Below are 12,442 nucleotides of genomic sequence, written 5' to 3' on the forward strand. Positions count from 1 at the left end.
ACCCGTATTTCAGAATTATGTAATGTGTGGTAGAGATACAATCTAACCAATTCCTTGTAACTTAATATCATCCCGATAATTTTTATTATTATATGAAAAGAAAAACTCACCAGAATTGGCTAGGAAGTGCAGTTACAATATGCTGCAGAAAAGGTCACATTACATTCGACTAAGTTGAAAGACATATTTGTAGCACACCGAAATCAAACCATCCATTACAGTGGTGTCTCAAGAAAATCTAAACCAAAGGGGAGAAAATAGGTTAATTATATCTTTCGCAAGAAAAGGAAAGATCTATGGAAAACCTTTGAAAGCTATACTTAAATTCCCTCGCCGTCTTAGGGTATGCATTTGAATAAAGTATAAAATCCCATGTGGACCTAAGTAGGAACTAGGCCAATATTCAAACGGTTTAAAATTTTTAAGCGGTTCAACTGTTGTCTGACTGTTCATTTTCTAAATATAAAATGAAAGACAAAAATAACAGACATAGAAATTGTCCATTCTCCTCTTTATATCCGAAAGATTCAACAAGGTGACACATATCTCAAAATATTTTTAATAGACAATCTATATACGGAGTTTCATCATCCAAAATTACGCGGGTAGTAAGATAATGTACTATTTTCACATAGATTTTAAACTCCTCCTGCTTAAGATCATTCAGTTTAATGAAAGTAACATTAAGAAACGACGGCTCGAGAACAAATATGTTCATAAAGATTGATTTCAAGTGATGTAATTGTTTTCCCGTGATAATACATACAACGTCGATCTGAGTGTGTAGGAAAAGTTATTTAAAATTATTCCTTATCCCTAAGCCCAGAATTTCCAGAAAAGCTGGAGTAAGTATCCATCTATTTTTAGATGAGCATATATACAGTGTTTTACTTCCCTAACTTAAAGGGCTTCTGTGAAATTTTAGTCTTTACATAGGTTTTGAAATGTAAATTGTATACGCATTTCCTTACGATATGCATTTTACTAAAAGTGACATGACAGAAAACCAGCCTGAGCCAAGTGCTAGCTCAATTTGAAAAAAAGTTTTCAAACGTATCAGATGTATCTTGAATAAGGAAGTAACGGGTAGCAATACTTCCTAATATTGCAGATTTTTACATTTAGAAACAATTTTCCGGTACAAACTATGTAGAAGTTATTTGCTGTTAAATAAAACGTAGTGCATACTTCTTTTGAGATGTCCCAATCATTTCGAATGCTTGCAATTGAAATTGTTCCAAGATAGGTTATAAAAAGAGGCAAATTCCCCAATTTTCGAAGTTTCACTATTGAAATAATATCAGTGGCGAAGCGTACTGTGAGGCTCTGATGCCAGGCCTACCCTGTTTATGTTAGGAAATAAGTGCTGTAAGAAGTTCGCACAATTCGAGGTAAAAATGTTTTAAAGAAGATAAAAATGAGACTATATTATGTGGATTGTTTAGATTCAGATTATGTAGTTTTTGCTGAAATGTATTGAGTATTTGTTCATGGTTCTATATTTTATAAATATGTTTTTGTTTATATCATCTTTTACTTGAAACTATAGATTATATTAAAGTACATATTCCTATTTACATTTTGGTGCTAATTGGCTTTGGTAAGAGTTTATATATATGGAAACATTTATAATTCGTTAGGACTAACTAGTATGCCTAACGTTAATAGTGAACGATACGGCTAAAGTGTATAATGCAGCCTCTATCATATATACAAATGTCACAGGTGTAACAATGGCGCAGTCTTGGAAAAGATCGACGTCTCCCAGATAAGATCAAGCGAAGACAAGTGTATAAGTAAAGTTTAGTCCGTCCAAATGTACCCAAAGATGGTATCTGAAAAATCGAAAATCCTATGCAGATGGAGCTGTCTGCTCATATTATAGTGAGCTGTGTGCTCGTGGAAGTTCAGCAAGAGCTTTTAGAGGAGCTGTGTGCTCAGTTGTGGCTCAGGATGAACTCTTAGAAGAGCTGTGTGCTCAGCTGGGGCTCAGAAGAAGCTTTAGAGGAGCTAAGTGCTCAGTAGGAGCTGTGTGCTCAGTTGTGGCTCAGGAGGAGCTTTTAGAGGGGCTAAATGCTCAGTAGGAGTTGTGTGCTCATTTGGGGCTCAGGAGGAGCTTTTATAGGAGCTGTGTGCTCAGGGAGCTTAGTGCTCAGAGGTTTATATGGAGCTGTGCGCTCAGAGGTTTATATGGAACTGTGCGCTCAGGGAGCTTAGTGCTTAACAGGAGGTATGTGCTCTAAAGTTTAAATGGAGCTGTGTGCTCAGGAAACTTAGTACTCACAATTGGTATGCAAAGGCGATCAATCAAGAAGGAAGGTAGTTACGAGGTCCAAAAAGAACAAAGGGAAGAGGTACAGAACATTCTTTTGCAGAAACCAGGGGATGTTGCGAGATTGGCAAGATGTGTTAAGTGCGTTAGTAATGGCAATATGTAAACATATTAAAAGAAGAAAGATTGTATTCACTGTGCTTTTTTATGTTCGTTTATATGTCTTTTAAGGAGTATATTAAGTATCCGTTTATATTTCTAATTTATATATATGAGTTTATATTGATGTCATTTTCAGTGAAAATCATATTTGGTATTAAAGTACGTGTCCAGTGGTACATTTTGGTTAATGATTCTTTTGCAGAATTGTTTTATAATTTATATATGATAATGCTTATGTGTAGTTAGTAGACAGGATTACGGGCTATGCTACTCGCGAAGCGAAGCTATTATTGCCTGGAATTGCACACATTGTTGGGAAGGTGCGAAGGCTTGCCTCTGGAAGTTTAGTTTTAGCGTTGAAAGCATATTTCAGTGTTAATATGTTATAAAATGATTTCCTTAACACAGAATAAGAAGTTTATGTGTACAATTATGTGTCTCTGTTAGTGATAACTTGTTTAATTTAGGTATATAATCTGAGGAGTTATTCTGAGTATATGTTTTTTATCCCCTACATGGCACTTGGACCATAATAGCTTGTAGAAAATGTCTGACGCATTAAACATGTGTATAAATTTAGCAAACGCTACCGTAAAATAATATTTCTGTGTGTAATTTTAGTTGAGTTTTCCATTTCATAGGATCAGTGGGTATTTACGATTTTGTTTCGTAGAACGTTGCTTGTTTCGGGAGGGGCTTTGCTAACTTTATTCCTGGTAATGTGAAAATTCTGCAATTTATATAAAATAAAATTTTGGTAAGTACTTACGCCGGCAAGCCACTCCCTTAAATATATCACTGCATAGAATACAATATTAAATATCTTGCGTTGATTCAAATGAGGTTCCTTCTGTGCATTAACATTTCTAGTGAACTCATTATCACGTGATGCATTTATTAAATGCAGTATTGCACTTACTTTAAAGTGGGAGATCCAAGTAACAAACGCTTATCGAAGAAATTTTAGAGTTAACCGTAAGAATTTACTTACTTTTCTCTCCCTCAATTTTCAAATATGCAGGAAATGAAAACAGCAATTAGGAGGAAATTTCCCTCATCCCCCCTGCAAACCCCAGAGCAGAAGAAAATATGAACTGCACTACCAAAATATTTGTAATGGACCTAAATGGAAATATTTCGCAAATACACATTGCATATTTTCCTCCATGTAAATATTTGTTGAATAATAATAATAATAATAATACTTTCCGTCTACTTTTGTTTATATAAATGTTCATTCTGTCTTGTTAAACAACAACAAAAATACTATGTATACATGCACATAAATTTAGCTCTAAATAGTGGTGGAAATACAGCTAAGAAAGTTCTTTAAAATAAATGTATTTGGTAGTTTCTTTTGTTTAACTCATTAAGGAAAATATAATTGTGACTATAATTTTAAACATTTTATGATGCATTAAATGTTATTTGTCTTATTAGTTCATCGTACCTACCCTACTTGTGGGATTACACTTCGTCACTGAATATGATTAATAATACTCTTTGATAACTTTCACTTTCACAAAAACGGCTTGATTGTGATGAAATATAGCGTATCCTTTCTTTAAGACTTCCTTACCATCAGTAGCGGCTCGATACCATAATCTGAAGTAGTTCTGCACAGTTTTTTTATATTAAATTTCCCGTTTGCTGTAATTAATTATAACATGTACACCAACCAGCATATTTTTAGCACTCTAATCGATATAAATGACAATTATAATTAAAATTAACAAATATATATAAAACTTTACTCTTATCATGCAACCAAAACACTATTGTTTTGATTATTGGGTGTCAGTGGCGTATTTAGGATTTTGTTTCGGGAGGAGCTATACACAAGTAGAATACAGGGCGGATAGATGGCCGAGTCAGCGAAATTTGATCTTGTTTTCGTAGAAATCGATATCATTTCCTGGAATTGGGAGGCAAGTTTCGACAAGCCTTTAGTTGCTATGTTCATAGCCTTTTACGGCTACCACAGAAGCCCGTGGGAAAATTTTGGTTTATTTGAATCCCCGTCACCCTCTACTCCTCCTGGAAAGCCAAAGAGCATAAGCGATTTAGCCCCTTGGTCCTATTCCCACGAAATGTCTGTAGATTATGAACTGAAAGCATGATATTCAAATGATCGAAGCTTCTCAGCAGATTGTATGAAATTGGTCTTAGTTGCTAAGGTAAATATTATATTTCATGATTTTTTTTAAACGTGTGATTAGACACAATATATGAGTCTCATAACGAAACACATACCTATGCAAAATCGTGTTGCTTAGCCCCTGGTCCTATTCCCACAAAGTGTCTGTAGATTACGAACCGAAGACGTGATATTCAAATGATCAAAGCTTCTCACGAAATTCACTTAGTTGCTAAGGTAAATATTGTATTTCACGATTTTTTTAAGACGTGGGACAAGACACAATATATGAGTCTCATAACCAAACACATACCTATACACTCCTCCCCCAGACCTCCTGGGAATGGATTCTAATGATTGAGCATATTCTAATAGCGGAAGCTTCTCATAGCATATCATATTGTTTAAAAACGTAGGATGTGAAATGTGTTATATGGATATTCACATGATGATGTCTGTTATGACAAGTAAATCGATATCATTTCCTGTTTAGTTGTTATGTTCATAGCCTTTTACGGCTATACCACAGGAGCGCATGGGAAAATGATGATTTGTGAGAACAGCCAGTTACTAGAAACAAGATGAAACATGCCTTTTTCGGCCTTTTAGGGTTATCATCAGCTATAGGTTCATGAAAAACATGCCTTTTCTATTCGTCTTGTATTGGTTAGCTAATTTGGATTCCCAAGCCCCGCCCCCTTCCGCAAAGACTCTTGGACGGCTACCGGATCTTCATCAGATTCCTTTCAGTTATCACGATTGAAGCCTACCAATTGATTGTGTTTTCAGCCTAAAACTGTAGTGTGTGTTTTGTGATACCGGTCGTTCTTATTAAAATAGGTAAGTAAAATATATATATATGTTCTTTCTTCATTTAGTTATAAAGGCAGTTGAAAGAACAAGTGTATTTATTCATAGTTCCGTTCAGGTTCTAACATTAAAAAAAAACACACAGACACATACATACATTTATGTGAATGTCTGTTTTGCTAGTCTCTTTCTTTCTCTGTTTGCTAGCACATTGAACTCCATCTTAAAATGGTTTAGTTTCAAGAGCAACAGATAAGATAACATTATCAAATGTTTTGATGATTCGTAACAGACTGACCTATAGCCCTGCTAAACGAATGATAAAAGTTACAGTACATTTAATTGTATGTTAAATCATATTATGTCTTAAAATGTTATATGTGTGTGTAGTATGTGCTTGGGTGAGCCCCCCTGGAACATCGATTCACTTCACCTTTAAGTAATGATGATAGAATAGAAAATGTGGAACGAGAGAAAAAAGAAATGAAATCTATGAGTTTTAGTCCTATAGTTATGACTACTAGACTAGTGGAGGGGAAAGTGATACGGTGTTTGTCCATCACAAAGTTCACTTGTCTAGAGCAGATTTGAACACGATGCTTCATGCATTACAGGTGAACGCTCCGGGAGAACCCAGAGGAAACCCACGTACACGGTGTTTGTTCATTATAAAGTTCATCTGTTGGGAACAGGATATTGAACCTGGGACCCTTCCCCATGCACTAGAAGTGAACGCTTTATCAGCGAGCCACCGAGGACCCTGATGAAAAAAAGTATAAAAATATGGTAAGAAACATGTCCACCGAACTAAGATGCACTCCAGACAATGTATTTACTCTGCGCTGTTCGCTGTACGTTGATTTGTAAGAAAATAATAAGATGGAATTCTTGAATGTTTTCTGACTCGCATTGCAATTACATATCAGCTGACGCAAGACTTGGTGTTTTAATTTTGATAATATGATGCATACCTGTCTGTCTTTCTGTCTGTAAATGAAATCTTTGAACAATGAAGAGTTTTACGTCCCACAATAAAGCCAACAAGGTCTGTCTGTCTTTCTTTCCGTAAATGAAATCTTTGAACATTGAAATGAAATCTTTGAGTTTTACGTCCTACGATTATGCCAACAAGGTTAATGGCAAATCTTTGAGTTTTACGTTCCACGGTTGGAAATCTTTTAAGTTTTACGTCCCACAGTTATGCCGGCTATGCTAATGGAGACGGTGGTGATGAATTGTTGAGTTGAGTTGATTTTAGTTTAGCATCCCTTTCAGCAGCGAGGCTATATGAGACGTGGACCTACTGATTAACGTGGAATCCGAACCACATGAGCTCCCGCAGGGACGATGGTGATGAGAAATGGATGAAATGTTGGAAAGGAGATAGTTGGATTAAATTCACGTACATGGTGTTTGTCCACCACAAAGTTCATTCTGATTGGAATAGGATTTTGAACCTACGACCTTTCATGTATACGGTGTTTGTGCACCACAAAGTTCACTTGATGGGGGACAGGATATTGAACCTGGGACCCCATACACCAGAGGTGAACGCTCTACCAGCGAATCACCGTCACCCCCAAACTCCCCCCCCCCGAGCTAAGATCTAACGAGAGAAACAATGAAATGAAATCTGAGTTTTACGTCCCACTCTTATGACGATTAGGCTAATGGGAAATCTTTAAGTTTTACGTCCCACAGTTATGTCGGCTATGCTAATGGAAACGGTGATAATGAGAAATGAATGAAATGTTGGAAAGGAGATAGTTGGATTAAATTCACGTACACGATGTTTGTCCCCATAGTTTTCGGGGTCGCTGTGTTGAATAATAATACTGTGAACTCAATAACACATCATCTAAGGGGGTTGATGTTTGGGGGGTCTTCAGGGTTGATATCGAGACACGTAAAAGTAATTTAAAATGAACAATAGTAGTGTCAAATACATAGTTTTCGTGGTCGCTGTGTTCAATGATGATACTCTGAGCTCAATAACACATCATCTAAGGGGGTTGATGTTGGGGGTCTTCAGGGTCGATATCGAGACACGTAAAAATAATTTAAAATGAACAATAGTAGTGTCAAATACATAGTTTTCGGGGTCGCTGTGTTGAATAATAATACTCTGAACTGAATAACACATCATCTAAGGGGGTTGATGTTTGGGGGTCTTCAGGGTTGATATCGAGACACGTAAAAATAATTTAAAATGAACAATAGTAGTGTCAAATACATAGTTTTCGGGGTCGCTGTGTTCAATGATGATACTCTGAGCTCAATAACACATCATCTAAGGGGGTTGATGTTGGGGGTCTTCAGGGTTGATATCAAGACACGTAAAAATAATTTTAAATGAACAATAGTGGTGTCAAATACATAGTTTTCGGGGTCGCTGTGTTCAATGATGATACTCTGAACTCAGTAACACATCATCTAAGGGGTTGATGTTGGGGGTCTTCTCGGGGTCGCTGTGTTCAATGATGATACTCTGAACCAATAACATCATCTAAGGGGTGGGTTATAGTTGGTTGGTCTCCAGGGGAATAAGTATAAAATTCACGTAGAGAGCGTTTATACATTAGAGAATACACTTGAAGCAAACTGTGAACATACATTTGTTTCACTCCCCCATGGAATACGAAAAAAAAGTTACAATTCATTTTAACTACTTAAAAGGTATGCTATTTTTTCCTTTGAAATTTCTGCTTTTTCCGTATAATGAATTGAAATTTATGTGTATATATACTGTTTATATTTATTTGGAATATGGTTATAAGTAACCAGTTCATTTCTTTTTTTATTTTAGGTTGAATACAAATAAAGATAACTGTATCAGACTTTCCTTATCCTTACCGATATTATTATTCCATTGTTAATAACTTATATATAGCCTTTTTTTATTTATTCATATATTCTTTTAAAGCGCTTTTATTTATATTTTATTTGAAATAATACTTATATATCCACTATTTACATATACATATTGGAAAATTTTTGTTTTGCATTACGTATATACATCCGGGGAGAAAATGGAAAACAAGTGTACGCAAGAGCTATTAAAAGAGATTACTCCATTTATTAACGACATAGAAGAAGAAGAGGAGATTGTAGTAAATAAAGAGACGCATGTTCTTCTAAAAGAAATAGATGCCGTAATCGGAATAGAAGAAGATGATCATCATGAAAGGAAGGAAGAAGATGAAATGAAGAAAGGTAAACAAAAGGAGGAAGAACTCATAGAAGAAGAAAAAGAAGAGATGATCATCAATACCGAAGAAAAAGAAGAAGAAAGAGATGCAGCTAGTGAAATTCAAGTTACAGAAGAAGAAGAAGAAGAAGAAGAACTATCAGAAATATTGGAAAGTGTAGGTAATAGAATGATAGCAGCAGAAGAAGAGGAAGCATCCGAACGTATTGCCCAAATTAAAAAATGGTTACAAGAAGGAGCAAAAGAAGAAGAAAACGTCGAAGAAAGAACAAAAGAAGGAGAAGAAGAAGAATTGCTAAATCTAACGTTCTCCCAAATAATAGGAGAGACTTACAATGAGGAAGAGAAGAAGAAGACAGAAGAAGATGAGTTCTACGAAACTGAGCTACAAAAATGGATTACCAATTTATTTCCTAATCCTAAAAAAGAAGAAAATGATCAGCAAGAAGTAATATATCCAACAATTATGGAAATACTAGCTGAGGCTAATACAGAACATATAGAAATAGAGATCGATTTAGACGAAATAGAAAAAAGAATGGACGAGTTGTTATCCGTATTTGCAGCAGAACGAAACTCAAATGTACAAGTAGGATTTGGAAATAACAGACGTAATGATGAAAACAATAGATTTCATATAATAGAAGAACGCAGAAGACAATACAGAAGATACAATATGGCTGGTACAATGTTAAGATTCCGTCTAGCCCCCGTGCGTGCAGGTGAAAATCCTTTTACTGCAATTGAAACAAGTCTACGTGCTCTGATAGGTTATTTGCTACGTGATGTGGACCAGCATGATTACGTAGGAATAACAATCACAAATGAGAGAGAAGGACACCGCCCTTTTTGTTTATCGTTCAGAGAAGCAAGAAATCTCCCAGCAGAAGTTCTATGTACAAGTTATGAAAAAGTACTGCAAAGTAATGCGGCTTTTCTTATAAATGAAGATTGCATCGTGAATTTTCATCATGTACGCAAGCCGAGAGGACAAGGGGGAATGAAACAACATGTTATGAATACTGAAGAATATGTAAAGGCAAACCGTGGTATTATCACAATTAAGAATAAAGGCACAAGATGTTTAGCACATGCAATCGTAGTTGCCATAGGACTGAAAAAATACAAGGGAAGAAATCAAACTGAGTACAATAGATATGTAAAAAATCAAAGTAAATATATCATAGAAAAAGAAGCAGAAGACCTATGTGAAGCTGCCGATGTAGATCTTAATCATGGTGGTGGAATTCCTGAAATTCGTAAATTTCAGGAATATTTAAAGGATTATAAAATCACAGTATATAGGGGATTTTCAGGAAGTGATGTTATGTTTGAAGCACCAACAAGCGATAATGACAGAACTGCTTTAAACTTACTCTTCGTAGATAACCATTACAACATTATTGAAAGCTTGACATCATGTTTTAGCTGTAGTTATTATTGCGAAAGTTGTCATAAGAAATATGAAAACAAACATGAACATTTAAAACTGTACAGCTGTATGTTACCGATGTCATCAAAAACCACCATGTGACTTTAAAGAAACCCATATTACTTGCAATGATTGTACTCGAGAATTTTATGGCCAGTCATGCTATGACTATCACAAGTCAGCGCCGTATCAAAATGGAAAGCCTTTATGTTCCATTGTGAAATGTTGTGTCCAGTGTTTGAAAATTTATGTAGTAAAAGAAAAAGGTTCTCACGTATGTGGAAAAACTTATTGCAACATTTGCTATGCTATAGTACCAGCCAATCATGAATGTTACATGAAAGTGAATGAAAGAAGAAAATCAAAAAAAGCCAATGAAAAAATTATCATGGAGAAGAAAGCTATGATTGTGTTTTATGATATTGAATGTACACAAGACACGAAAATAGAAGAGGAGGACGCAAACATATATGAGCATATAGCTAATGTTTTGGTTAGTCAACATACATGTTACCGTTGTTATGAAGATAAAAACATCAAAAATAATTGTATCGTTTGTGGAAAACGAGAAAATATATTTGACGGAGAAAATGTAATAGAAGACTTTCTAAAACATCTTCAACAACGTCGTCCAAACATTAAGTCAGTAACATGTGTAGCCCATAATTCTAAGGGCTATGATGCACATTTCATCATTAAGACCATGGTTGAGAAGATGAATTGGACTCCAGAAGTAATCATGAATGGGGCGAAAATTCTCTCTCTTAAAATAGGGAACGTAACATTCATTGATTCACTAAGCTTTCTTCCTATGCCCTTATGTAAATTAAGTGGTGCATTTGGTCTTCAATCGTGCAAAGGATATTTCCCACACTTTTTCAATCGACGTGAGAACCAAACATATGAAGGTACACTTCCAGACATTAGATATTATGGAGCAGATACCATGAAAGTAGACGAAAGACGCAAGTTTCTCCCATGGTATACTGAACATCAAAACGATACCTTTAAAATGAAAGAAGAACTCATCAAATATTGTGTACAGGATGTTGAAGTATTACGTCAAGCATGTATTTCCTTTATGAATACATTTGAATCTGAAACAAATGTAAATCCCTTACTTGAATGCATTACAATCGCCAGTGCATGTAATTTGGTATATCGTAGAAATTTCTTAAAGGAAAATACGATTGATATCACACCAAAGAACGGGTATCGATGAAGAGATGTCAAATCAGTTGAAGCAGTACAATGGATAGCTTGGGAAGAAAAAACAAGAAACATACAAATTACCAATGCTGCTCGTAGTAAGGAAAAACGAATTGCATGAATGAAAGTAGATGGTGTATGGACAGATGCCAACACAGGAAGAATACACGTGTGGGAATATGAGGGCGATTTTACACATGGCTGTATCTACTGCTACCCTAACGACAGAGATAAACCCATCTATAACAATGCTACAGATACCATGGAATTTTGATATGAAGCAACAAAGAAGAAAATCCAAAAATTAAAAGATTTTGGCTGTGAAGTGCATGAAATATAGGGTTGTGAATTTAAAAAAACAATTGGCAGGAAATGAAGAGATGAAGAAGTATGTTAGTAATCATCCGTATACAAAGAAAACACCATTAAATCCTCGTGACGCTTTTTATGGAGGACGTGTGAATGCCATACGTTTGTATCATAAAGCACAAGAATCTGAAGGAGAAGCCGTTCAATACAAAGATGTTATTTCCTTGTACCCTCATATTTGTAAGACTAAGAAGTTTCCAATTCGTCATCCTACTATCTATCTGCCTGGAGATTCAAATATTCCCACCATTGAAGAAGTTGAAGGATTAGTTAAACTAAGTATTCTACCTCCGAAAAATCTCTTACACCCAGTTCTTCCTTACAAGTCAAATGATAGATTGATGTTTCCACTTTGTCGTACATGTTGTGATGAATTAAACCAGTCGTCTTGCAATCACAGCGATGAAGACCGAGTTCTACATGGTACATGGGTAGCAGATGAAGTAAGAAAAGCATTAGAAAAAGGATACAAAATAATAGATATTCATGAAATTTGGGCATATGATGTTGTTCAATATGATGAAGAAACAAAAAGTGGCGGCTTATTTGCAGAGTACATAAACACCTTCCTGAAAGCAAAAACGGAAGCTAGTGGATGGCTAGCATGGTGTGAAACAGATGAGCTAAAGCAGAAGTACATTCAGCAATATTATGAAAAGGAAGGAATACGTCTCGATGAAAATAAAATTCATCATAATCCAGCACTTAGAAGTTTAGCTAAATTAATGTTAAATTCATTTTGGGGAAAATTTGGACAACGTGAGAACATGGGTCTTGTAAGCATTATTAATGATCCAAATGAATTATATGAGAAATTAACATCTCATGATATAAACGTTCATC

The sequence above is a fragment of the Thermobia domestica genome, chromosome 8, assembly GCF_964235325.1.
Source record: "Thermobia domestica chromosome 8, izTheDome1.hap1.1, whole genome shotgun sequence".
Classification (NCBI taxonomy): Eukaryota; Metazoa; Arthropoda; class Insecta; order Zygentoma; family Lepismatidae; genus Thermobia; species Thermobia domestica.